Here is a 5,787-nt window from a genome sequence, read left to right on the forward strand (position 1 = left end):
TACGTTCAGGTAGGAACCACCACATCCAGGGGTCTGGACCTTTGAGCAGTCAGAGCCATCAAAGTAGCAGACTAAGCTAGCAGACATTAGCATTGAGAAGAAACTGATACCTGAGCCTACTTTTGGGTCTGGTCAGGTGATGACACAATAATATGACATCATTGTCAGACTGACGCCTGCTCAACACTGACCAAACGCCGCCCTATTGCATTGTGGGAAATTTCTGCTTGGCTCACGTCCATCAATACACACAAAGAAATTTGTCCAGAATCAGTATTGACAGTGGGTACAATTGAGTCCACACTGGTTTTTCATTCTGAGTCGGGTGCAGGTGTGGAACTTCAGACACAGTCTGTGTTTGTGTTGTTCATTCAGTGATTTTTCTTACAATTCCCAATCACAGCTGCAGAAAGTGAGAGGACAAGCAGGGATGTTCAAGATGAACGCCCAACGTGGGGCTTGAACCCACGACCCTGAGATTAAGAGTCTCATGCTCTACCGACTGAGCTAGTCAAGCTACATCTGAGTATCTTCAATAGACTGAAGTGTTCAGAGTGAGAGACGCTACAAGCTCTCCATCAGACTCACAGTCACATGAGCCATCACATGATTGATGAATGACCACAAACACCTTCATCTTTGACAAAGAAGTAAAATAAAAGGTGAACCACAGATGAGACACCAGTGGTAAAAACACTAAAGTGCTGTCAAGGAGAAACAGGATACGAGCAAACACACACACAAGTTACAGAGAGAGAACTCTCCCAAAGGGAACCACTCAAAGGAGAACCTAGAGATCATCAGGCTGGATGACCTCATCAACATGAGACAGGTGGATAGGAAACAAGCTCAGAGATGTCAGGAACATGAGATCCAAGTGGTGAGAGAGCAAGAACTGGTGAGGTTCCAGAACCAGGAGTGAGGTGGAGCCTGCATCACCTACTGGGAGCTTTTAGTCTAAGGTTCAACTTGGACTTGAATGATCTCTGGAGAGACAACGTGCAGGGAGGGAATTTGGAGATGAAGAACAAGTTCCTCTCAGCTTTCATGGAGTTTCCAGGAGTCAAACAGACCCTCCTCTGATTGGTTGTCAGATGTGTTCTCATTGCACCACAGCCTCCAGGTTGAGGGTTCTGGTCCTAGTCAGACACATTGACTCTGATGCTGCTGAGCCTGAAGGGAGGATGAAGAAAGGAGTGTCTGAGAGAGCTTCACCAGACCAACTGTCCAGTTGAACAACAAACACTTTCCTGCCTGTAATACTATCGCTGTGTTGTTCGACTTTCTCAATCCTCCCTCAGGTGTACTGCTAACTTAATCGCTTTAAGCACCACTTTATACGACGTTTTGGTGTAATACATAGGTTTCTGTCACTTAACTCTTTAGCAGGACTTTGTTCTGAAATTCCTCGTTCTATTTGTTATATTTGCCACAGGTCCGCTAGCTCACCTTAGCACACTAGCTATGGCCGCTCTCTCTCTTTCCGCCTCTCCCCCCACCTCTCCTTCCCTCTCCTGCTCCATGTGCCAGATGTTTAGCTACTCCTCTGCCTCCTTTAGTGATAATGGTACGTGTAAAAAGTGTAGTTTGTTTGTAGTCCTGGAGGCGAGGCTTAGTGAGTTAGAAACTCGGCTCCGCACCATGGAAGCTAGCGGTAGTCCTTTACCTTCAGGAGCTACTCAGTCCACCTTAGTGGGTGCGGAGCCACCTAGCCTAGCCACCGCTAGCAGCTCCCCCGCAGCTCCCGAGCAGCCGGGAACTAGCCAGTCCCGCTGGGTGACATCACGAGGGAAACCTAGACGCAGTAAGCCCGTGTTTGCCCACCAACCCCTTCATGTTTCCAACCGCTTTTCCCCACTCAGCGACACACCCGCTGAGAGTGAAACTCTTCATGTCGGCTCTGTTGCTCGCAGCCCCGCTGTGAAGCCGACATTAGTTATTGGCAGTTCTGTTCTTCGCAACGTGAAGGTGGAGACTCCAGCGAGCATAAAGTGCATCCCAGGGGCCAGAGCGGGCGACGTTGAGGCAAATCTAAAGCTGCTGGCAAAACGTAAGGTTAAATACAGTAAGATTGTAATACATGTCGGCGCTAATGACACCCGGCTTCGCCAGTCGGAATTAACTAAAGTTAACATGGCTTCGGTGTGCAACTACGCAAAAACAATGTCGGACTCCGTAATTTTCTCTGGCCCGCTGCCCAATTTAGCGAGTGACGACATGTTTAGCCGCATGCGTTCATTCCATCGCTGGATGTCCAGGTGGTGCTTAGATAACAACGTGGCTTACATAGACAATTGGAGCTCCTTCTGGGGAAAGCCTGGTCTGATTCGGAGAGATGGCGTCCATCCCACTTTGGATGGTGCATCTCTCTTATCTAGGAACATAGGCCAATTTATTAGCAATACTAATCCCTGACAAGCAACCAGAGTTCAGACCAGCAGGCAGAGCTGCAGTTTAACACGCCCCTCTGCTGGTTCCTTCGTGTTGTCACCCACCCAGCCTATAGAAACTGTGTCTGCCCCGAGGCTTTATAAGCCTGCACCCAAATCTGGAGGAGTAATTTATAGCAACTTAGTTAAAATTAAAACCACTGCTCCAGCAAACCAACCCAGTAAAACTATTAAATGTGGTTTGCTTAATATTCGATCTCTTGCATCCAAGTCTCTCCTAGTGAACGATTTAATTACTAATTATCAGATTGGTGTATTAGCACTCACTGAAACCTGGGTGCAGCAAGATGAGTATGTTAGTTTAAATGAATCTTCCCCTCCTGGTTACATTAACTACCATGTACCTCGCACCACTGGCAGAGGAGGAGGAGTAGCTGCAATCTATCAGTCAAATTTGGTGCTTAACCCTCGACCTAACAGTTCATTTAACTCATTTGAGAGCCTTATTGTCAGCTTTTCCCACCCAGACTGGAAAGCAGAGAAACCACTCTTACTTGCTGTGGTGTACCGTCCTCCTGCACCTTATTCTGAGTTCTTAGAAGAATTCCCTGACTTTCTGTCAAACTTGGCATTGAACTCAGACAAAGTCATTATAGTGGGTGACTTTAACATCCATGTGGACGTCAATGATGATTCTCTGGCCACTGCGTTTAAGTCGCTTCTTGATTCTGTTGGCTTCTGTCAGAGGGTAAACAAACCCACTCACACTTTTAATCACATCCTTGATTTAGTACTCACTTATGGAATAGAAGCTGATCGAATCACAGTTCTTCCTCAGAACCCCGTCTTGTCTGATCACTCCTTAATTACATTTGAATTTACTTTAACAAATTATATTCTACCTGGGAAAAAGTCCCGCTTCAGTAGATGTCTATCTGACACTGCTGTTTCTAGATTTAAGGAGCTTATTCCAGCAGAGCTTGCTGCCACATCTTGTAATAATATATTGGCCAGTTATGCTGATTTCACCCCCTCGCAGGTAGACTATCTTGTGGACAGCACTGCAGCAGCACTCCTTGGGACACTTGATGCCGTAGCTCCCCTGAAGAAGAAGGTTATCAACCAGAAAAGAATAGTTCCCTGGTACAGCCCAGAGCTGCGTGCCTTAAAACAGAAGACCAGACAACTGGAAAGGAAGACACATTCCAGCCAGCACGAGGAAGTCCACCAAGCCTGGAAGGAGAGTTTATTAATATATAAAAAAGAACTCCGTAATGCCAGAAGCGCTTACTACTCGTCCCTGATAGAAAAGAATAAGAACAACCCCAGGTTCCTCTTCAGCACCGTGGGCAGGCTCACCAAGAACCATAGTGCTGTTGAGCCATGCATCCCCCCAACTCTCAGCAGTAACGACTTCCTTTCTTTCTTTACTGAAAAGATTGTGAATATTAGAACGAAGATTGCCAGTAATGGAGGACAGACTACAGTCCCCATAGAAGCACCTCCCAGACTTGGTGCATACTTGGACAGCTTCACCCCCATTGACCTGTCAGAATTAACTTCTGCAGTCGGTTCCTCCAAGTCAGCCACTTGTCTGCTGGATCCCATCCCGACAAGCCTCCTTAAGGATGCCTTCCCTCTAGTCAACACTTCTATATTAAATCAAATTAATCTTTCCTTAGTCACAGGTTATGTGCCACAGGCCTTTAAGGTGGCTGTCATCAACCCTTTACTTAAAAAACCTTCTCTTGACCCAGATGTGTTAGCCAACTATAGGCCAATATCCAACCTCCCCTACATCTCCAAGATCCTTGAGAAGGTTGTCCTGGAGCAGTTACATGAACATCTGCACAGCAACGAGCTCTTTGAAGCCTTCCAGTCTGGATTCAGGGAACACCATAGCACTGAAACAGCACTGGTCAGAGTCTCGAATGATCTTCTTATAGCTTCAGACAGAGGTCTTGTCTCTGTGCTTGTCCTTTTGGACCTCAGTGCTGCATTTGACACCATCGACCACAGCATCCTGCTACAGAGACTAGACCATGACATTGGGATTAAAGGAACTGCCCTAAAATGGTTTAAGTCCTACTTATCTGACAGGTTTCAGTTTGTTAATGTTAATAATGACCATTCGGAGTATAGCAGAGTTACATATGGTGTACCACAGGGTTCAGTTTTAGGACCGATTCTCTTCACTCTTTACATGCTCCCATTAGGTGACATAATCCGGAAGCACTCGATCAACTTCCACTGTTATGCAGATGACACACAACTTTACTTGTCGATGGAGCCAGACGACACAAGCCAGTTTACTCATCTGCAAGACTGCCTGAAAGACATTAAATCCTGGATGTCTTCTAACTTCTTAATGCTCAATTCAGATAAAACTGAGGTAATCATTTTTGGACCTAAACACCACAGGGACACACTCTTGAATCGGATCTCTACTCTAGATGGCATCACCCTAACTTCGAGTACAACTGCAAGGAACCTTGGGGTCATTTTTGACCAGGACCTTTCCTTCAGCTCCCACATAAAGCATGTGACTAGGACCGCCTTCTTCCATCTTCGAAGTATCGCTAAGATTAGGAATATCCTTTCCCAGAGTGATGCTGGAAAACTGGTGCATGCATTTATCACTTCTCGGCTGGACTACTGCAACTCTCTCTTGTCAGGATGTCCTAAATACTCTCTAAAGAGTCTCCAGCTGGTCCAGAACGCTGCAGCGAGGGTTTTGACGGGAGTTAAGAAGAGAGAACACATCTCTCCCACTTTAGCTTCTCTCCACTGGCTTCCTGTAGGATCTAGAATCGACTTCAAAGTCCTTCTGCTAACTTATAAGGCTCTCAATGATAAAGCTCCATCCTATTTGAAAGAGCTCATTAGTCCCTACTGTCCGACCAGAGCACTCCGCTCCCAGAATGCAGGTCTTTTAGTGACTCCCAGTATCAATACAAACAGACTGGGAGGTAGAGCTTTTAGTTACCGGGCTCCTTTACTGTGGAACCAGCTCTCTCCATGGGTCAGAGAGGCAGACACTTTAACTACGTTTAAGTCCAGGCTTAAGACCTTCCTCTATGACAGAGCCTTCAGTTAGGACTGGTTCAGGTAGCTCTGAACCATTGATAGCTATGCTGCTATAGGCTTAGACTGCTGGGGGACACATCAGGTTACATTGAGCCCTCCCCTCCTCTCCTCTCCTCTCCCCCTCTCTCCTCCTCTCCTCCCTGCACATTTTACTTGTTGCACTTTGTAGTTTGGCCTTGGTGTCTCGCAGTCTCTCTGTGTTTCCACAGATCCACCGGAGCCCCAACCGCCGCCTGCATCGCCCCCCCCCCCTTATTCCCTACTGTTACACCGGCCTGCGCTCCCCTTCCATGAACAAGTCTGCCATCCA

General features: G+C 46.8%; 1 non-coding gene across 1 annotated transcript; it reads right to left on the bottom strand.

Annotated features, from left to right (window-relative positions):
• Positions 1 to 444: 444 nt before the first annotated feature.
• trnak-cuu (transfer RNA lysine (anticodon CUU)) lies at positions 445 to 517 on the bottom strand. Its single transcript has one exon. It is a non-coding gene; the product is annotated as a tRNA-Lys (tRNA).
• Positions 518 to 5,787: the final 5,270 nt, after the last annotated feature.

This window comes from Aulostomus chinensis, chromosome 1 (genome assembly GCF_037954235.1).
Source record: "Aulostomus chinensis isolate RoL2024-O1b breed Wild chromosome 1, RoL_Achi_v1.0, whole genome shotgun sequence".
Taxonomy (NCBI): domain Eukaryota; kingdom Metazoa; phylum Chordata; class Actinopteri; order Syngnathiformes; family Aulostomidae; genus Aulostomus; species Aulostomus chinensis.